Here is a 22107-nt window from a genome sequence, read left to right as displayed (position 1 = left end):
GTTTCTTCAATGTCGGGTTGTGACGTAGATTTCACCATTGAATTTTGGTCATTTCCCAACCGATATTGTACAACCTAACAACATTAAAACAACCTTTGTTAGACAATGTTTCTTCAATGTCGGGTTGTGACGTAGATTTCACCATTGAATTTTGGTCATTTCCCAACCAATATTGTACAACCTAACAACATTAAAACAACCTTTGTTAGACAATGATTCTTCAATATCAGGTTGTGACGTTGATTTGACCATTGAATTTTGGTCATCAATTTACAAATACAGCTATTTTACAACGTTGTTTAGAAATCACTTTTGAAAAAACATATTATAGAACCGGTGGCCTCGGAAATTTGATATATCAATAAGTTTAGCTGCCTGCACATTGACAAGAATAGAACTTTAATTACTTTAATACAATGTTGAGAACTGGTTGAATTAGGTCCTGACGTTGAGCCACTCAAACCTAACGTTGGAACAACATGCTTTTTGATGACTGTTAATTAATGTTGGTTTCTTACGTTGATTGGAAAATTTAATTTTGGTCATTTCCAAACCAACATTTTACATCACAAATACAACGTTAAAATAGAATACTTTTTGAGGACATTTACTCAATGTCAGGTTGTGACGTTGAGTTGATCCTTGAAGTTTTGGTCATTTCCCAAATAATATCGTACAACACAAAAAAAACGTTGAAATAACATACTTTATGTTTATTCACTGTCATGTTGTGATGTTGATTTGACGATTGAAATTTGGTCATTTCCCAACAATCAACGTGCATACAACGTTAGACACCAATGTTGTCTCAATTTAAAAATACAACTATTTTGCAACTTTATGTAGAAGTCAGTTTTGCAAAAAAACATATTATTGATCCGGTGGCCTCGGAAATTTCATCTATCATTAAGTTTAGCGGCCTGCTCATTGACAAGAATAGAATAGAACTTTACCCAGCTGGCACAAGACATTAAAACAATGTTGAGAACTGGTTGAATTAGGTCCTGACGTTGAGCAACTCAAACCTAACGTTGGAAGAACATGGTTTTTGATGACGTTTAATCAATTTTGGGTTCTGACTTTGATTTCAACATTGAATTTTGGTCTTTTCCCAACCAATATTCTACAACACCAGAACAATGGTGAAGCAACATGCTTTTCGAAGACATTTACTTAATGTCGGGTTGTGACGTTGATTTGACCATTGAATTTTGGTAATTTCCCAACCAATATTGTACAACACAAAATCATTGTTGAAACAAGATGCTTTTTGTCAACGCTTATTCAATGTCGGGGTGTGACGTTGATTTGACCATTGAAATTTGGTCGTTTCCCAACCAACAACGTGGATCCAACATTAGACACCAACGTTGTCTCAATTTACAAATACAACTATTTTGCAAAGTTGTTTAGAAGTGAGTTTTGAAAAAACATGTATGTTTAATCAACGTTGTATCAATGTCTTGTGCTTTCTGGGTATGATTTAAAATCCGCGTAAGTTGTGTTTCGAGAATGTGGCAGCTTTTCCTTTAAAACGTGCAAGAAATGTATGTTGAAGAACGACAAGATTGTCATTGATGGCAAAAAGTGGTCATTTAACAAGATGTGAAAAGTATAAGGGCTATTTTACTGAACGGGTCGCTTCAGAAATTTGATACATCAATAAGTTTATTTACCAGCTCATTGACCAGAATAGAATAGAACTTTACCCAGCAGGCACAAGACATTGAAACAACATTGAGAACTTGTTGAATTAGGTCCTAACGTTGAAACAACAACCTTTGATCAAAGTTGGGTTCTGAGATTGATTGGACCATTGAATGTTTATTTCTCAACAAACTTTCTACAACACGAATACAACGTTGAAACAACATGCTTTTTGACAACCTTTGATCAATGTTGGGTTCTGACATTGATTGGACGATTGAATTTTGTTTATTTCTCAACCAATATTCTACAACACAAATTCATTTGTACAACATTGAAACATGTGTCAGGCTTTCCCCTGACAGTTTGTTTGTGTTTTAGTTTTTTTCCTCTGCATTTGTCTTGGTTTCCTCTGTGTGTGTAGTATTTCCTGTCAGCGCTCTTATTTTGTCTGTTTCCTGTTTTTTTCGCTGTGCGCTGTTTCTCCTCAGCTGCGGGTAATTGGCACCTGGCCACACCTGGTGTCAATCAGCCCGTTCCCATTTGTACCTGCTTTTGTCCTCCAGTCAGGGCTGGATTATTGTCTTGTCGATGTCACTTCCGTATCGTCGCTCCTGTCGTGTCATTGCAGCGTAGCAGTCAGCTATCTTTCGGTTTGATTGATTGATACTTATATTAGTAGATTGCACAGTTCAGTACATATTCCGTACAATTGACCACTAAATGGTAACACCCGAATACGTTTTTCAACTTGTTTAAGTTGGGGTCCACGTTAATCAATTCACGGTATCTGTTTGTAGCTTACTGTTTTCTTTTCCCTGCTTCCGTTTTGTTTTCATTATACAAGTAACGACTTCTGTTTTTCTGTTCGCTACCCGCCATCTTCCACGCTAGGCCCGTTTTGTTTTTTGCTAGCTTCCATGCCAAGTTCCTTTTTGTTTTCTAGCTCCCATGCTAGCTCTCTAAGTTTGTTATCTACCTTGTGCGCGCCTTTTGTTGTACCCCTTTTGTTTGGTTTTGTCTTAGTGTTTTATTCAACCATGTTTCCTTACTCAATGCCTGCCTCCTTCTCTGCATCTTGGGGATCGTCACAAACGAACTCTGACAAAATAATCTAGCCAAATTCGAACCCCGCAGAGTTGTCTATGTTGGAGAGGCTAAACAAAATTTTTGAATTAATAGACAAATGCAGAGGAAAAAACTAAAACACAAACAAACTGTCAGGGGAAAGCCTGACAACATGGTTTTTGACAACCTTTGATCAATGTTGGGTTCTGACATTGAATTTAGCTTATTTCTCAACCAATATTCTATAACACAAATACAACGTTGAAACAACATGCTTTTTGACAACATTTATGAAATGTCAGGTTGTGACGTTGATTTGACCATTGAAATTTGGTCTTTTCCCAACCAACAATGTGGGTCCGATGTTAAACACCAATGTCTCAATATACAAACATCTATTTTTCAAAGTAAGTTTTAAAAGACATTTGTATAATCAACATTGTATCAATGTCTTTTAAACAAGAATAAGCACACATGAGCACATATTACAACACACTACAACTCGAGACTTGCAAAATCGGGCATCCGGCCCAAAGCTGCAGCCTTTAGGGCCTTTAAGTCCATCATACCACTGGGGGGGGGGTCAATCGGCAAAGGCGTGGGATGGGGGTGGGGTGTATGTGTGCATGTGAGTGTAGTAGTAGTTTGTCCATAAGCCTGGAAATTGATCTGATTCCATATTTTAAAAAACACAATTTAAAAGATTAACCAATCTTGAAGACTGGAAAAACTGCATTTGTTGCCTGTCTCGGCTTCTTAAAATAAGACTATGAGATATAATCATTAAAATCCCTTACAAATGTTATATCTTTACTAGTAATGTAAAATTATATATTTTTTTAAATCAGATCAATTGCACATATGAATTTGGATTACCGTATTTTCCGGACTATAAGTCGCAGTTTTTTTCATAGTTAGGCCAGGGGTGCGACTTATACTCAGGAGCGACTTATGTGTGAAATTATTAACACATTACCGTAAAATATCAAATATTATTTAGCTCATTCACGTAAGAAACTAGACGTATAAGATTTCATGGGATTTATCGATTAGGAGTGACAGATTGTTTGGTAAATGTATAGCATGTTCTATATGTTATAGTTATTTGAATGACTCTTACCATAATATGTTACGTTAACATAGCAGGCACCTTCTCAGTTGGTTATTTATGCCTCATATGACGTACACTTATTCAGCCTGTTGTTCACTATTCTTTATTTATTTTAAATTGCCTTTCAAATGTCTATTCTTGGTGTTGGATTTTGTCAAATACATTTCCCCCAAAAATGTGACTTATACTCCAGTGCGACTTATATGTTTTTTTTCCTTTTTTTTATTATGCTTTTTCGGCAGGTGCGACTTATACTGCGGAGCGATTTGTACTCCGAAAAATACGGTAATCATATTTTTGAAAAAAAGACCCCAATATTTGAACACAAATGCAATTTTGTTGTCAGAATGTCGTACGATTATCATATGTGTTCCTTTAATGCACTACATTTATTTGCTCAAAACCTAATAACAGATTTATATCTTGCAGTCCAGTCAGGCCGTGTTTGGAAGGGAGATCTTTGCACGGATGTATGCATTAACCTAACCACTGACCCTACAACAACCCATGCCACCTTTTACGGCAGTGGTCCCCAACCTTTTTGTAGCTGCGAACCGGTCAACGCTTGAAAATTTTGGGGGGAGGGGTTATTTTTATTTATTTTTTTTTTATAAAGAAATACAATAATGTGTGCTTACGGACTGTGTCCTTATATAATGTATATATTGTGGTTTTTTTATGTCGATTTAATAATTAAAACAAATAAAAAATAAAAAATAATAATATTTTTTTTGCGGCACGGTACCAATCGGTCGGCAGCCCGGTAGCGGTCCACAGCCCGGTGGTTGGGGACCACGGTTTTACGGAACCAACCACTGTTAAAAGAAAAGATAATCTACAGCAGTGGTCACCAACGCGGTGCCCGCGGGCACCAGGTAGCCCGTAAGGACCAGATGAGTAGCCCGCTGGCCTGTTCTAAAAATAGCTCAAATAGCAGCACTTACCAGTGGGCTGCCTCTATTTTTAAAATGTTTTATTTATTTACTAGCAAGCTGGTCTCGCTTTGCTTGACATTTTTAATTCTAAGAGAGACAAAACTCAAATAGAATTTGAAAATCCAAGAAAATATTTTAAAGACTTGGTCTTCACTTTTTTAAATAAATTCATTTATTTTTTTACGTTGCTTTTTTATAACTTTCAGACAGACAATTTTAGAGAAAAAAAACATTTTAGGATTTTTAAACACATACACCTTTTTAACTTTTAAATTCCTTCCTCTTCTTTCCTGACAATTTAAATCAATGTTCAAGTAAATTATTTTTTTTTATTGTAAAATATAAAAATACATTTTTATTTAATTACTCTTTTTAGCTTCTGTTTTTTCGACGAAGAATATTTGTGAAATATTTCTTCAAACTTATGATTAAACTTCAAAAAAAAAAATTCTGGCAAATCTAGAAAATCTGTAAAATCACATTTAAATCTTATTTCAAAGTCTTTTGAATTTCTTGTAGAATTTTTGTTCTGGAAAATCCAGAAGAAATAGTGATTTGTCTTTGTTAAAAAATATAGCTTGGTGCAATTTGTTATATATTCTAACAAAACGCAGATTGGATTTTAACATATTTAAAAACATGTCATCAAAAATATATATTTATTGTGAGAAATCATTAAGATGATCAGTGTTTCCACAAAGATAAATATCATTAATTTTTAATAATAACATAGAGTAAAGGTAAAATTGAGCAAATTGGCTATTTCAGGCAATTTATTTAAGTGTGTATCAAACTGGTAGCCCTTTGCATTAATCAGTACCCAAGAAGTAGCTCTTGCTTTCAAAAAGGTTGGTGACTCCTGATCTACAGTATTTATAATATTGTTTAATTTAAGTTTGTTTCTCAACAAAAAACAATTAAGATATAATCCACATCTTAGTCGTGTCCTTGTTTGTACCCAGTCCTGTTACACTTACACATTACACAACGCCCCCTAACAGTCACTATATATCTGCAGTAAATTTCACGTATTTGTGTATTCGATGCTACACACTCACCCCTCTTGCTTTCAGTCCTGAGGTAGGAAGTTGTCTTTGATGAAATAAAACTAAAAAAAACTGAAATCTAAGTTAAATTCGAAAGAGTTTCAACAAGAAAATGGTCCCAACGCGGTGGAATGGCCCTTCAGACGGTCCCATAGACGTATGGGGGAGCATGTAGGTGTCGGTGGGTTACACCTTGAAGTCTGCTCGGTCACGTGAACCAAATAGTTTGAATGCGTCATCTCAGAAATTCAGGTTTTTGAGTACTTTGGTGGGGAATTTTTGTTGGTCTGTTGAGCAGAGAGAAAAATGCAGGTTTTCTTTACAGGGGGGTTAAAGTTACAGGATCTCTCTTACCTGTCTGTACCTTAAGGGTTTAAAAATGAAAAGTAGGGGTAGACGGATCGATCCAAATATCAATAGATTCCAAGGGTAAAATCAGTGTCTAGTGTGGTGAGATCGACATTTTTCAGTTCTCTATTAAAAACCCCATTTCCATATGAGTTGGGAAATTTTGTTAGATGTAAATATAAACGGAACACAATGATTTGCAAATAATTTTCAACCCATATTCAGTTGAATGCACTACAAAGACAAGATATTTGATGTTCAAACTCCTAAACTTTATTTTTTTTTGCAAATAATTAACTTAGAATTTCATGGCTGCAACACGTGCCAAAGTAGTTGGGAAAGGGCATGTTCACCACTGTGTTACATCACCTTTTCTTTTAACAACACTCAATAAACATTTGGGAACTGAGGAAACTAATTGTTGAAGCTTTGAAAGTGGAATTCTTTCTCATTCTTGTATTATGTACAGCTTAAGTTGTTCAACAGACCGGGGTCTCCGCTGTCGTATTTTACGCTTCATAACGCGCCACACTTTTTTGATGGGAGACATGTCTGGACTGCAGGCAGGCCAGGAAAGTACCCAAACTCTTTTACTACGAAGCCACGCTGTTGAAACATGTAGCTTGGCATTGTTTTGCTGAAATAAGCAGGGGCGTCCATAACGTTGCTTGAATGACAACATATGTTGTTCCAAAACCTGTATGGTCCATTCTGCATTAATGGTGCCTCCACAAATGTGTAAGTTACCCATGCCTTGGGCACTAATACACCCCCATACCATCACAGATGCTGGCTTTTGAACTTCGCGCCTATAACAATCCGGATGGTTATTTTCCTCTTTGTTCCGGAAGACACCATGTCCACAGTTTCCAAATATAATTTCAAATGTGGACTCGTCAGACCACAGAACACTTTACCACTTTGCATCAGTCCATCTTAGATGAGCTCAGGCCCAGCGAAGCCGGCGGCATTCCTTGGTGTTGTTGATAAATGGCTTTCGCTTTGCATAGTAGAGTTTTAACTTGCACTTACAGATGTAGCGAGCAACTGTTGTTCCTGACGGTGGTTTTATGAAGTGTTCCTAAGCCCATGTGGTGATATCCTTTACACACTGATGTCGGTTTTTGATGCAGTACCACCTGAGGGATCAAAGGTCCGTAATATCATCGCTTACGTGCAGTGTTTTCTCCAGATTCTCTGAACCTTTTGATGATTTTACGGAGCGTAGATGGTAAAATCCCTAAATTCCTTGCAATAGCTCGTTGAGAAATGTTGTTCTAAAACTGTTCGACAATTTGCTTACAAATTGGTGACCCTCACCCCATCCTTGTTTGTGAATTACTTAGCATTTCATGGAAGCTGCTTTTATACCCAATAATGGCACCCACCTGTTCCCAATTAGCCTGCACTCCTGTGGGATGTTCCAAATAAGTGTTTGATGAGCATTCCTCAACTTTATCAGTATTTATTGCCACCTTTCCCAACTTCTTTGTCACGTGTTGCCGGCATCAAATTCTAAAGTTAATGATTATTTGCACAATTTTTTTTTATCAGTTTGAACATAAAACATGTATTTGTAGCATATTCAACTGAATATGGGTTGAAAAGGCTTTGCAAATCATTGTATTCCGTTTATATTTACATCTAACACAATTTTTCAACTCATATGGAAACAGGGTTTGCATGTTTTTTTCTCATAAATATTTGTAATTGTTGTGTTGTTCATATTGTACAGTGCAAAGGTGTCGAAGTCGTTTTCACTGAGGGCCACATCGCAGTTATGCTTGGCCCCAGCGAGCCGCTTTTAATAGTGAATACTATCCATCCATTTTTTACCGCTTGTCCCTTTTTGGGTCGCTGTAGCTTATCTCAGCTGCATTCGGGCAGAAGGCAGGGCAATAGCTATGTGTTGGAATTTTTCAAATCGGTTGAGAAATGTTGAAATAATAACTTTGTTGAATCGAGAAATGGAATTACGGATTTACAGGAATTTTGGGTAAAACCGGGAATTTTTCCAGTTCAAAAAACAACTTAGTTTTTTTGTCCTGATTAAGAGGAATGTGAGGGACACAAACAGCCTGGACAAGTTGGTAGAGAAGGCCAGTAACGTGGTGGGAGTGGAGCTGGACTCTCTGGCGGTGATGTCAGAGGGGGAGAAGTCTAGCAAAACTCCTAGCCATTATGGACAACACCTCACACACACTACACTCGGACCGTGCGGAGAGAATGAGCACGTTCAGTGGAAGGCTAAGACTCCCTAAATGTAACACGGAACGACACAGGAGGTCCTTCATACCGACAGCCATCAGACTGTATAATGCATATGTTCCTTGACTGCACTTAAATGTAGAAGATATTTATACTATTCATATATTATATATATATATGTTATATATTATTATTTATTATTATTATTGTCTACTGTGAGCGAACTGTGGTGCTGAATTTCCCCCAGGTATCAATAAAGTACTTTCTATTCTATTCTATGTATGGACGGTGAAACGGTTGAAGTGGGTTGAAAAATGTGGAAGAAGTAGTCACCAGAAAAAAAGGGTGGAAATAGGGCTTTGGAAAACCAGGAATTCTGGAAAATCCTGGAAATTTTTTTGGGGAACTTGGAAAAAGGGTAGTTTGAATTTCCAGAATGGTGCAATGTGTTGAAGGTGCAATACAAGAGTCATGGTGGAAAACAATAACATGTACTAAAAAACAACAACAGAAGCAATCATATTCCTAAATATAAACATCCCAGTGACACTGCAAACTTGCATTCTTGGTGATCTGACTCAATTTAGTAACGTGTCATCAAAGAGTAAAAATGCAATTCTTTCCATATGCATCATAACAAAAAGGGTAATATTAAAACAAATGGGGAGGAAACCTGTTTTTACGTGAGTGCCCTGAAGTAGACGCTGCTCTGGAATTGGCCGTCTAGTGCAATGAAATACATCAAATATGAGATATTGTCATTTATTTCATCATGTGAATCAATCATTTATTATAGTTATATTATATCTGTATTTATTTAATGTTTGTGTAAAAAAAAATGAGTACAGGAAGTGAACAAACAAACGTGTTATGCATTGCTATGAAATGGAAAAGGGGTTGTTGAGTTAAGTTTGGCCCTGCGATGAGGTTGCGACTTGTCCAGGGTGTACCCCGCCTTCCGCCCGATTGTAGCTGAGATAGGCACCAGCGCCCCCTGCGACCCCAAAGGGAATTAGCGGTAGAATTATGGATGGATGGATGGATAGATGTTGATAGTCCGACTCATACTGACTGGTATACACACGCTATGGAGATGATAGTCGTAGAACAAACTGCATTAAGTTTAGAAAATGAGTCATACCCCCCGCGACTTTGAAAGGGAGAAGCGGTAGAAAATGGATGGATGGATATTGGACTATGGCAGGGGTAGGGAACCTATGGCTCTAGAGCCAGATGTGTCTCTTTTGATGACTGCATCTGGCTCTCTGATAAATCTGACCTGACGTTGCTTAACACGATAAGTAATGAATAATTCCACGTGTAATCACAGTGTTAAAAATAATGTTAAAATTATAAAACATTCTCATGCATTTTTAATCCATCCATACGTTTTATACCGCACCTGTTCAAGAAGTTTCGTTAATGGTAAGAAGTTATTTATTTATTATTGGTTAGTGTGGGGCTTGCCCTCCTGGTGGTTCTTCAGACCCCCAAGCACCGACATGAGAGCCTGTTTCAGGGTTACAATATTGTTTTATTTTTCAATAAGTCTCTCAGTTGCTTTCCAGCAATAGTATTTCCAGCCCCAACCCAGTCTCTCCTCCTGGCTGCTGCTTATAACAGAGCGACAGGTGACTAGATAAGGCCCAGGTGGGCCCTCTACACACCTGTCGGTGCAGGCCCGCAGGCCACGCCCCCTCCACAGTTAGCTTCAGAATAACAATGTTATTACGAAGAATAAGAGAACTGTTATACTCTAGAAATGTTGGTATTACTTAAAAATGCACGTGTTTAGTTGTGTTCAGTGTTAAAAAACAAAATTATATGGCTCTTACGGAAATATACTTAAAAATATTTGGCTTTTTGGCTCTCTCAGCCAAAAAGGTTCCCGACCCCTGGACTATGGGATCCAATTTTTAAATGCATTTTAACTCTGATGAACCTAACATATGACTTATTTCATATTTGCGGAAAATATTGGACACAATGTATTGTCAAGCATACGCCACGGACACTATTGTTCATGGTTTAAATGCCCATCCATCCATCCATTTTCTACCGCTTGTCCCATTTAGGGATACGGGAGGTCGCTGGAGCCTATCTCAGCCGCATTCGGGCGGTAAGCGGGGTACACCCTGGACAAGTCGCCACCTCATCGCAGAGCCAACACAGACACTGTTTTTATTTAATTATTCTTAATAAATGGCTTGGATGATAATGTAAATGGTTTGTGTACCTTCCGTTTATTCTATTTTCGGTTTAGCTCAGTTGGTAGAGTGGCCGTGCCAGCAACTTGAGGGTTGCAGGTTCAATTCCCGCTTCTGCCAACCTAGTCACTGCCGTTGTGTCCTTGGGCAAGACACTTTACCCACCTGCTTCCAGTGCCACCCACACTGGTTTGATTGTAACTTAGATATTGGGTTTCACTATGTAAAGTGCTTTGAGTCACTAGAGAAAAAGCGCTATATAAATATAATTCACTTCACTTCACTATTTCCAATTTTTAAACCAAAATTTAAAAAAAAAAGAAAAAAAAATTAAATTAAATGTTGTGCTGTTTTCCTTTTATAGATTTTTATTTTCCCAGATAAACACAAAATTTGAATATATGTTCATCCAAAATGCAAAAATGTGTGTTTATCTGTGCGATGACAAATTGAACCGGAAGCAGCATTTTAGGTCCGTGTACCTTCCGTTCATTCCATTTCAAAATTCATAAATGCAAATCAAATACAAATTTCGGGCCATTTTTTCTACTTTCATTTCTGGCACAAAAATTGGACAACTATTTAATGACACCTTTTTTTAAAAGGACAATATAGGACTCCTGCTGAACAAAGATGTCACCAGCCATCCATCCAGCCATTTTTTACCCCTTGTTCTTTATGGTGCTGGAGCCTATCCCAGCTACCGTTATGTCATAAGCATGCTAAATGCAAAGGAAAAGCTAAAATGCAGATTCCGGTTCAATTTGTCATCACACCCATTTTTGCATTTTGGATAAACACGAGTGTGAAAGTTGTCTGTCTATCTGTGTTGGCCCTGTGATGAGATGGCGACTTGTCCAGGGTGTACCCCGCCTTCCGCCCGATTGTAGCTGAGATAGGCGCCAGCGCCCCCCGCAACCACCAAAAGGGAATAAGCGGTAGAAAATGGATGGATGGATGGATAAACACGAGTTGGATTTTTGTGTTTATCTGGAAAAATAAAAATCCATAAAAAGGAAAACAGCACAAAATAAAATTAGATGGTAGTACTTTAATGAAAGTCAACCCCTTTTTTGTAGGTTTTCAAATCTGCCATTTATAGTAAAAATCGAAAAAACGGCCCTAACTTCGTTTTTTGAATTGCGTTTTTGAATTGGAAATAAGAATGAATGGAAGATTGGTACACAGACCGTAAATGAGGGATTTCTAATCACTGCTATGTTGGAATTCTTATTAATATTGATACTGTTGAGGATATTATTCATTTTTGTTTGACTACTTTAGGATTGTTTTGCGTCATGTTTGTGTGTCCCCTCAATTGCTCTGTTGCTTGCTATTCTGAATGTTGCTGGGCCGGGTTTGGTTTTGGAATTGTAATTGTATTATTATGGAATTATTGTATATTATTTTGTTGGACTGATTAATTTAAAACAAAAAAAAAAGTTAAATATTGAGTAAATCTTTAACAAATTAATATTTCCCCCCCAATTTTTTTTTGTTAGCCTATGTATTTTTACTTCGATTTTAACGACGGTCAACAACAAAAAAGGCAAACTCACAATATGGTGTAATAATCTCGAAAAATGTTCAAGTAAAAAGTATCAATAATTGGCAAGACTGGTCCTGTATCGATTTGATATTGGCTCAATTACACAATGTTCAGTATCGCTTAATCCTAATTAATAGGTGCTTTATTAATCCATGTCCCTTGAAAATTGTTCCACTCAGTGGCTCAGTTACTAAGGATGGAGAGGAAAATGCACACAAGGGCGAAAACAAAAAAGGTATAAAGTAGACTAAAAATTAACTAAAAGGGTAACTTAAAAGCTTGTAAAAAGTATGCAGCAGTGACTCACTGTTTCATATTTTCATGCATTGTTGTGTTTGAAGAGCGTCACAATGGAAACGGAGTGATGGAGTAACTGCCATACATAATTACTATCTTGTCGACGTTTATGACAGGTTGGCATTTGGTACATACGTCAAACAGACGTACGTAGCTGCCGCACACGTGACGCTTCGCCGTTTTGTATCCCGTCCTTTTACTCCTGAAATACTTGACTTGCAAAAAGCAGTACAAGAAAAGCTTAAGGAGTTCGTAAAATTCCATTAAATTAATAATGTACACGGTACACCAAATAGTGTTGGGTAAGATCAAACTGCTTAGGTGATTTCCCGTAACATAGCTTTCATATTGAAATTGACATTTAAAACATGTCATTAACACATTTCAACTAATGTTGCAGAACCGGATCAAGTTATTTCGAGCACGCAGGAATTGACAGTAGTAATTATCAATTTTGTTGGCATAAGCACATCAATATTGGATGACGCAGTGTCTTTTAACTGTACTCAAAGTAACTTTGATGAAACGTGAGAACATTTGTGGTTCCTTGACAAGGGAACATTGTTTTCCTTCAAAAATGTGTAACAGACCAAAAACAAATGTCCACTGCAGAGGACACCGGCTCTAGCTAGGCAGTTGTGTTTTGCTATTTTGTTCTCCGAAATACGTAACAGGTTAAACAATATGGCCTAAAAACAAATGTCCACTGCAATAGATATTTGTATTCTGCTATTTATTTAGTATATGTTCTTCTAAATGGGCGACTGACATAAGAAACAGACCAAAAACAAATGTCCACTGCAGAGGACACCGGCTCGAGCTAGGCATTCAGGTTTTGCTATTTTCTTCTACAAAATATGTAACTGAACGGCCTAAAATCAAATGTCCACGTCAATAGACATATTTATTTTGCTATTTATTTATTCTTCTAAATGGGCGACTGACATAAAAAACAGACCAAAAACAAATGTCCACTGCAGAGGACACCGGCTCGAGCTAGGCATTCGGGTTTTGCTATTTTCTTCTACAAAATATGTAACCGAACGCCTTTAAAACAAATGTCCACTGCAATAGACATTTGTATTTTGCTATTTATTTATTATGTGTTCTTCTAAATGTGCGACTGACATAAGAAACAGACCAAAAACAAATCTCCACTGCAGAGGACACCGGCTCGAGCTAGGCATTCCAGTTTTGCTATTTTCTTCCACAAAATATGTAACCGAACGCCTTTAAAACAAAGGTCCGATGCAATAGATATTTGTATTTTGCTATTTATTTATTATTTGTTCTTCTAAATGGGCGACTGACAGAAGAAACAGACCAAAAACAAATGTCCACTGCAGAGGACATCGGCTCGAGCTAGACATTGTGGTTTTGCTATTTTCTTCTCCAAAATATGTAACCGAACGGCTTAAAATCAAATGTCCACTGTAATAGACATTTGTATTTTGCTATTTATTTATTGGTTCTTTTAAATGGGTGACTGACATAAGAAACAGACCAAAAACAAATGTCCACTGCAGAGGACACCGGCTCGAGCTAGGAATTCGGGTTTTGCTATTTTCTTCTACAAAATATGTAACCGAACGGCCTAAAAACAAACGTCCAATGCATTAGACATTTGTATTTTGCTATTTATTTATTTTTTGTTCTTCTAAATGGGCGACTGACATAAGAAACAGACCAAAAGCAAATGTCCACTGCAGAGGACACCGGCTCGAGCTAGGCATTCAGGTTTTGCTATTTTCTTCTACAAAATATGCAACCGAACGGCCTAAAAACAAATGTCCACTGCAGTAGACATTTGTGTTTTGCTATTTATTTATTTTTTGTTCTTCTAAATGGGCGACTGACATAAAAAACAGACCAAAAACAAATGTCCACTGCAGAGGACACCGGCTCGAGCTAGGCATTCGAGTTTTGCTATTTTCTTCTACAAAATATGTAACCGAATGGCCTAAAAACAAATGTCCACTGCAGTAGACATTTGTGTTTTGCTATTTTTTATTTTTGGTTCTTCAAAATGTGCGACTGACAAAAGAAACATACCAAAAACAAATGTCCACTGCAGATGACACCAGCTCGAGCTAGACATTCGGGTTTTGCTATTTTCTTCTACAAAATATGTAACCGAACGGCCTAAAAACAAATGTCCACTGCAGTAGACATTTGTGTTTTGCTGTTTTTAAATTTTTGGTTCTTCAAAATGTGCGACTGACATAAGAAACAGACCAAAAGCAAATGTCCACTGCAGAGGACACCCACTCGACATAAGCATTCAGGTTTTGCTATTTTCTTCTACAAAATATGTAACCGAATGGCCTAAAAACAAATTTCCACTGCAATAGATATTTGTATTTTGCTATTTATTTATTATGTGTTCTTCTAAATGTGCGACTGACATAAGAAACAGACCAAAAACAAATGTCCACTGCAGAGGACATCGGCTCGAGCTAGACATTCAGGTTTTGCTATTTTCTTCTACAAAATATGTAACCGAACAGCCTAAAATCAAATGTCCACGTCATTAGACATATTTATTTTGCTATTTATTAATTATTTGTTTTTCTAAATGGGCGACTGACATAAAAAACAGACCAAAAACAAATGTCCACTGCAGAGGACACCGGCTCGAGCTAGGCATTCGAGTTTTGCTATTTTCTTCTACAAAATATGTAACCGAATGGCCTAAAAACAAATGTCCACTGCAGTAGACATTTGTGTTTTGCTATTTTTTATTTTTGGTTCTTCAAAATGTGCGACTGACAAAAGAAACATACCAAAAACAAATGTCCACTGCAGATGACACCAGCTCGAGCTAGACATTCGGGTTTTGCTATTTTCTTCTACAAAATATGTAACCGAACGGCCTAAAAACAAATGTCCATTGCAGTAGACATTTGTGTTTTGCTGTTTTTAAATTTTTGGTTCTTCAAAATGTGCGACTGACATAAGAAACAGACCAAAAGCAAATGTCCACTGCAGAGGACACCCACTCGACATAAGCATTCAGGTTTTGCTATTGTCTTCTACAAAATATGTAACCGAATGGCCTAAAAACAAATTTCCACTGCAATAGATATTTGTATTTTGCTATTTATTTATTATGTGTTCTTCTAAATGTGCGACTGACATAAGAAACAGACCAAAAACAAATGTCCACTGCAGAGGACATCGGCTCGAGCTAGACATTCAGGTTTTGCTATTTTCTTCTACAAAATATGTAACCGAACGGCCTAAAAACAAATGTCCACTGCAGTAGACATTTGTGTTTTGCTGTTTTTAAATTTTTGGTTCTTCAAAATGTGCGACTGACATAAGAAACAGACCAAAAGCAAATGTCCACTGCAGAGGACACCCACTCGACATAAGCATTCGGGTTTTGCTATTTTCTTCTACAAAATATGTAACCGAATGGCCTAAAAACAAATTTCCACTGCAATAGATATTTGTATTTTGCTATTTATTTATTATGTGTTCTTCTAAATGTGCGACTGACATAAGAAACAGACCAAAAACAAATGTCCACTGCAGAGGACATCGGCTCGAGCTAGACATTCAGGTTTTGCTATTTTCTTCTACAAAATATGTAACCGAACGGCCTAAAATCAAATGTCCACGTCAATAGACATATTTATTTTGCTATTTATTAATTATTTGTTTTTCTAAATGGGCAACTGACATAAGAAACAGACCAAAAACAAATGTCCACTGCAGATGACACCAGCTCGAGTTAGGCATTCGGGTTTTGCTATTTTCTTCTACAAAATATGTAAACGAACGGCCTAAAAACAAATGTCCACTGCAGTAGACATTTGTGTTTTGCTATTTATTTATTTATTTTTGGTTCTTAAAAAAGTGCGACTGACAAAAGAAACAGACCAAAAACAAATGTCCACTGCAAACGCTGCATGCTCTCAGTGGACATTTGATTTTGGTTATTTGGTCAGTTACGCAATTTAGATACATTCATTCTCCAAAATACGTAAGTCTGACAACAACAACAAAAAAAAAAAACAGGCTAAGAACAAATGTCCACAGTAGAGGACACTTTTATTTTGCTATTTTTCCTGCTAAATCTGTAACACTGACTGAAGAAACCAACCAAAAAGCGTTCACTGTAGAGGACGCTTTGCCATTTGCAGAACCGGATCAAGTTATTTCGAGCACGCAGGAATTGACAGTAGTAATTATCAATTTTGTTTGCATAAGCACATCAATATTGGATGACGCAGTGTCTTTAAACTGTACTCAAAGTAACTTTGATAAAACGAGAGAACATTTGTGGTTCCTTGACAAGGGAACATTGTTTTCCTTCAAAAATGTGTAACACACCAAAAAAAACAAATTTCCACTGCAAAAGACATTTGCGTTTTGCTAAGTTCTTTTTTTTTGTTCTTCAAAATGTGCGACTGACAAATGAAACATACCGAAAAAAAATGTCCACTGCAGAGGACACCGGCTCTCGGTAAGCATTTGTGTTTTGCTATTTTCTTCTACAAAATACGTAACTGATTAAACAAAACGGCCTAAAAACACATGTCCACTGCAGTAGACATTTGTGTTTTGCTATTTTGTTGTTGTTGTTCTTCAAAATTTGCGACTGACAAAAGAAACAGACCAAAAACAAAATGTCCACTGCACAGGACACCGGCTCTCGCGAGGTAAGCATTTGTGTTTTGCTATTTTCTTCTCCAAAATATGTAACCGATTAAACAAAATGGCCTAAAAACACATGTCCACTGCAGTAGACAATTGTGTTTTGCTATTTTGTTGTTGTTGCTCTTCAAAATGTGCGACTGACAAAAGAAACAGACCAAAAACAAAATGTCCACTGCAGAGGACACCGGCTCGAGGTAAGCATTTGTGTTTTGCTATTTTGTTCTCCAAAATATGTAACCGATTAAACAAAACAGGCTAAAAACAAACGTCCACTGATGTAGACATTTGTGTTTTGCTATTTTGTTGTTCTTCAAAATGTGCGACTTACAAAAGAAACAGATCAAAAACAAATGTCCACTGCAAACGCTCTCAGTGGACATTTGATTTTGGTTATTTGGTCAGTTACGCAATTTGGATACATTCATTCTTCAATTCTCCAAAATATGTAAGTCTGACAAAAACAAACAAAAAAAAGAACAGGCTAACGGTAGAGGACGCTTTTATTTTCCTATTTTTCTGGCAAAATTTGTAACACTGACTGAAGAAACCGACCAAAGACAAATGTCCACTGCAGTGGACGCTTTTATTTTCCTTTTTTTCTGGCAAAATTTGTAACACTGACTGAAGAAACCGACCAAAGACAAATGTCCACTGCAGTGGACGCTTTTATTTTCCTATTTTTCCCTGCTAAATTTGGAACACTGACAGAAGAAACCGACCAAAGACAAATGTCCACTGCAGTGGACACTTTTATTTTGCTATTTTTCCTGCTAAATCTGTAACACTGACTGAAGAAACCAACCAAAAACAATTGTCCACTGTAGAGGACGCTTTGCTATTTTTTCCCCCTGCTAAATCTGTAACACTGACTGAAGAAACAGACCCAATACAAATGTCCACTGCAGTGGACGCTTTTATTTAGCCCTTTGTACCGCTAAATCTCTAACACTGACTGAAAAAAATTGACCAAAGACAAATGTCCACTGTAGAGGACGCTTTGCTATTTATTATTCTCCTGCCAACTCTTTAACACTGACAGAAGAAACCGACCAAAGACAAATGTCCACTGCAGTGGATGCTTTTATTTTGCTATTTTTCCTGCTAAATCTGTAACACTTACTGAAGAAACCAACCAAAAACAATTGTCCACTGTAGAGGACGCTTTGCTATTTTTTCCCCCTGCTAAATCTGTAACACTGACTGAAGAAACAGACTCAATACAAATGTCCACTGCAGTGGACGCTTTTATTTAGCCCTTTGTACCGCTAAATCTCTAACAGACTGAAAAAAATTGACCAGAGACAAATGTCCACTGTAGAGGACGCTTTGCTATTTATTATACTCCTGCCAACTCTATAACACTGACTAAAGAAACCGACCAAAGACAAATGTCCACTACTGTGGACGCTTTTATTTTGCTATTTTTCCTCCTAAATCTGTAACACTGACTAAAGAAACCAACCAAAAACAATTGTCCACTGTAGAGGACGCTTTGCTATTTTTTTCCCCTGCTAAATCTGTAACACTGACTGAAGAAACAGACCCAATACAAATGTCCACTGCAGTGGACGCTTTTATTTAGCCCTTTGTACCGCTAAATCTCGAACACTGACTGAAAAATAATTGACCGAAGACAAAATGTCCACTGTAGAGGACACTTTGCTATTTATTATTCTCCTGCCAACTCTATAACACTGACTGAAGAAACCGACCAAAGACAAATGTCCACTGCAGTGGACACTTTTATTGAGCTATTTTTCCCGCTAAATCTGTAACACTGACTTAAGAAACTGACTAAAGACAAATGTCCACTGCAGAGGACGCTTTATTTTTTTCCTTCTGAAATTTACAACTCGATATTTTTACTTTTTCTGCTCCTTTTCATTCATATTTTACTTTATGTTGATCTTTATTTTGTTTGGTTATTTATGAAGTAAATAAATAAATGAACTGAATTGAATGAACAGACCAAAAACTGTCCATTGCAGTGGACACTTATTTTGCCATTTTCCCTTCTAAATCTGCAATACTGACTGAAGAAAAAGATTTAAAAACAAATGTCCACTGTCGAGGACAAGTGTGTTTTGCTGGTTTTTGTCCGACAAAATTTGAAACTTGGACCAAAAACTGTCATTTGCCATTTTTTCCTTCTAAATCCGCAACACTGACTGAAGAATCAGACCAAAGACAAAATGTCCACAGCAGCGGACGCTTTTATTTTGCCATTTTTTCCTGCTAGATCTGAGAGACTGACTAAAGACACAAACGTCCACTTTCGAAGACGCTTGTGTTTTGCTATTTGAAAATTTGACCACAAAACCATCCTTTGCATCGGACGCTAGTGACTTGCTATTTTCTTTTCTCCTAAATCTGCCAAACGGACTGAAAAAAACAGACTCAAAACTGTCCACTGCAGAGGACGCTGCCTCTCAGGACAATAGGGTTTCTCCCACACAATTAAGTTGATTCCCCCCTCTATTTTAGAATCACATAATTGGGATTTGTTATATATTGTACACAAGTATATGAGTATATATTGTACAGTTGTGATGAAAATGATTCAACCCCCACACAATTTTGGTGTTTTAGCAAGTTGGATATTTATTCCGTATTTTGTTTATAGTCATATCAAATAAAAGATGCATTAAATATACAAATGCAACTTGAATTACATTATATTTTGTAACATACCAAACAGTGTAATTTCTCTTAATATCTCATTGACAAAAATATTCAACCCCTTGAAGATCATAACTCTTAACAGAATTTGAATAAGGTCTTTTCAATCAGGTGTTGAAAACACCTGTAGATGTGATTAGAACCATAACGAGCAACAATTAAACTGATTGAAAAAGACTGACGCTACGCTTCTTGTCGATGGTCAATGGTGTATTTGCAACATGGTGAAGTCCAGGGAGTGGTCAAAGAAGTCAAGAGGGGAGGTAATTTCACGTCACAAGAAAGGATATGGATATAAGAAAATAGCAAAGACATTACACATTCCAAGAGACACAGTTGGGAGCATAATTCGCAAGTTTAAAGCTAAAGGCACAGTGGAAACACTATCTGGGCGTGGTAGAAAGAGGATGATGTGTGCGTACAGTGGTGAAAAACCCCCGGGTAACAGCTGAGGAACTACAACAGGACATTGCAGAGGGGGGAACGCAAGTTTCGTCCCAGACAATAAGGCGCGCACTACGAGATGAAGGCCTCCATGCCAGAACTCCCAGGCGCACCCCACTTCTGACTACAAAGCACAAGGAAAATAGACTCCAGTATGCCAAAAATCATCTGGACAAACCCCAAAGGTTTTGGGAAACTGTTGTATGGAGTGATGAGACAAAAGTGGAACTATTTGGGCCTATGAATCAACGTTATGTCTGGAGGAGAAAAAATGAAGCTTACAAAGAGAAGAACACCTTGCCTACTGTTAAGCATGGTGGGGGGTCAATCATGCTCTGGTGCTGTTTCTCTGCCTCAGGTACCGGGATTCTCCAGCGCGTTCAAGGCATTATGAATTCTATTTCCTAGCAGGATATATTAGCTGCAAATGTCATGAAGTCAGTGACGAAGCTGAGGCTTGGGAGACGTTGGACCTTCCAACAGGACAACGATCCCAAGCATACCTCCAAATCAACATCAGAGTGGTTGCAGAAGAAGGGCTGGAAGACTCTGGAGTGGCCTTCAGTCGCCAGACCTAAATCCTATAGAAAAGCTGTGGTGGGACTTGAAGAAGGCAGTTGCAGCACGCAAGCCCAAGAATATGAATGAACTGGAGGCCTTTGCCCAAGAGGAATGGACTAAAATACCTGTAGATGGTTGCAAGAAGCTTGTGTCCGGTTATGTATCACCTTTGAAGGATGTCATTACTGCCAAAGGGTGTTCTACTAAGTACTAAAGATGCATGTAACTAGGGGGTTGAATCATTTTGTCAATGAGATATTAAGAAAAATGTCCTTTTTTGGTATTTTCTAAAATACAGTGTTACAATTTAAGTTGCATTGGTCTATTTGACACATCTTTATTTGATATGACTATAAACAAAATACGGAATAAATGTCCAACTTGCTAAAACACCAAAATTGTGTGGGGGTTGAATAATTTTGACCACAACTGTATATTGTAAATATTCAAGCCTTGCAAGGAACGAGGAGGCTTAACATATATGTAATTATTACATATGTTATATTTTCTATAGCTACAATGGTACATTTGTCTAATTTATACCTGCATTATCCTTTCCATCGTTTGTGACTGAGCTACTTTGTGGAACAATTTACCTTATGGATCAATACAGTTTGTCCAAGTCTAAAGTTGAGTTCTCGTGTTACCATTTCAGGCAACTGTTTGACCAGTAAAAACCAAAATCAGCATCACTGTTGGAAAGATATGTAAATAAACACCTACTTTTGGGCCAATTAATGGGGAAAATACTAACACAAGTGTACAATAAGCACTTGTATCAACATAGTTTTGCAAGGCTTCCTCGTTCTTTGCAATGCTTGAATGTTTACAACTTGTCCTTTCATTTCTGTTTAAGGCTTAGAAGCACGATCACATTGTCCAACTGTTGGCGGTCTAATGTTTTACTTTCGTATTTATCAAGCAAAACAATGCCCCTTAAAGTATAGTTTTAAATTTAGACAACGTTTGTTGGTGGTTTCAGTTCAGTTACTAGTACTTTAATTTTTCACACTGAATACCTTGACTTAGCAGTTTTATAGTATTTTAAAGCATTTAGTTTCAGGAAACAAGGACACATTTTTCTTTTAACTTTCAATGGTTTGCTAGTTATCTCAAAAACCTTTGCAGACTGGTGATAACAATTGTCCTGTTCACTTAAATCTATGCAAAATAATTATTGAAACATTCCAGAGTACCAAATTGATATGAAAAATAATTACCTTTAGAAGCAACCAGAGGAACGTGCCAACGCTTCCCTGAATGAAGTCTCACCAAGAATAAGCGGAGTAGTAATACGGCCCTCCTATATACAGCAGATCTGCACAAAAGGTGGAGTTTAGCA

The 22107-nt window shown here is 37.2% G+C and overlaps 1 protein-coding gene across 2 annotated transcripts in view; it reads right to left on the bottom strand.

Moving 5' to 3' along the window:
* Positions 1-22103, bottom strand: part of LOC133543059 (mucin-22-like) — an 83407-nt gene extending 61304 nt beyond the window's left edge. For both annotated transcript variants that reach the window (XM_061887446.1, XM_061887447.1), the window contains exon 1: positions 21986-22103. The gene's annotated coding sequence lies outside the window, so the exon portion shown is untranslated. The remainder of the gene's footprint in view (positions 1-21985) is intronic.
* Between the last annotated feature and the right edge of the window lie 4 nt (positions 22104-22107).

The sequence above is a fragment of the Nerophis ophidion genome, linkage group LG25 (genome assembly GCF_033978795.1).
Source record: "Nerophis ophidion isolate RoL-2023_Sa linkage group LG25, RoL_Noph_v1.0, whole genome shotgun sequence".
In the NCBI taxonomy this organism is placed as follows: Eukaryota; Metazoa; Chordata; class Actinopteri; order Syngnathiformes; family Syngnathidae; genus Nerophis; species Nerophis ophidion.
This window is presented reverse-complemented; position numbering and strand designations above follow the sequence as displayed.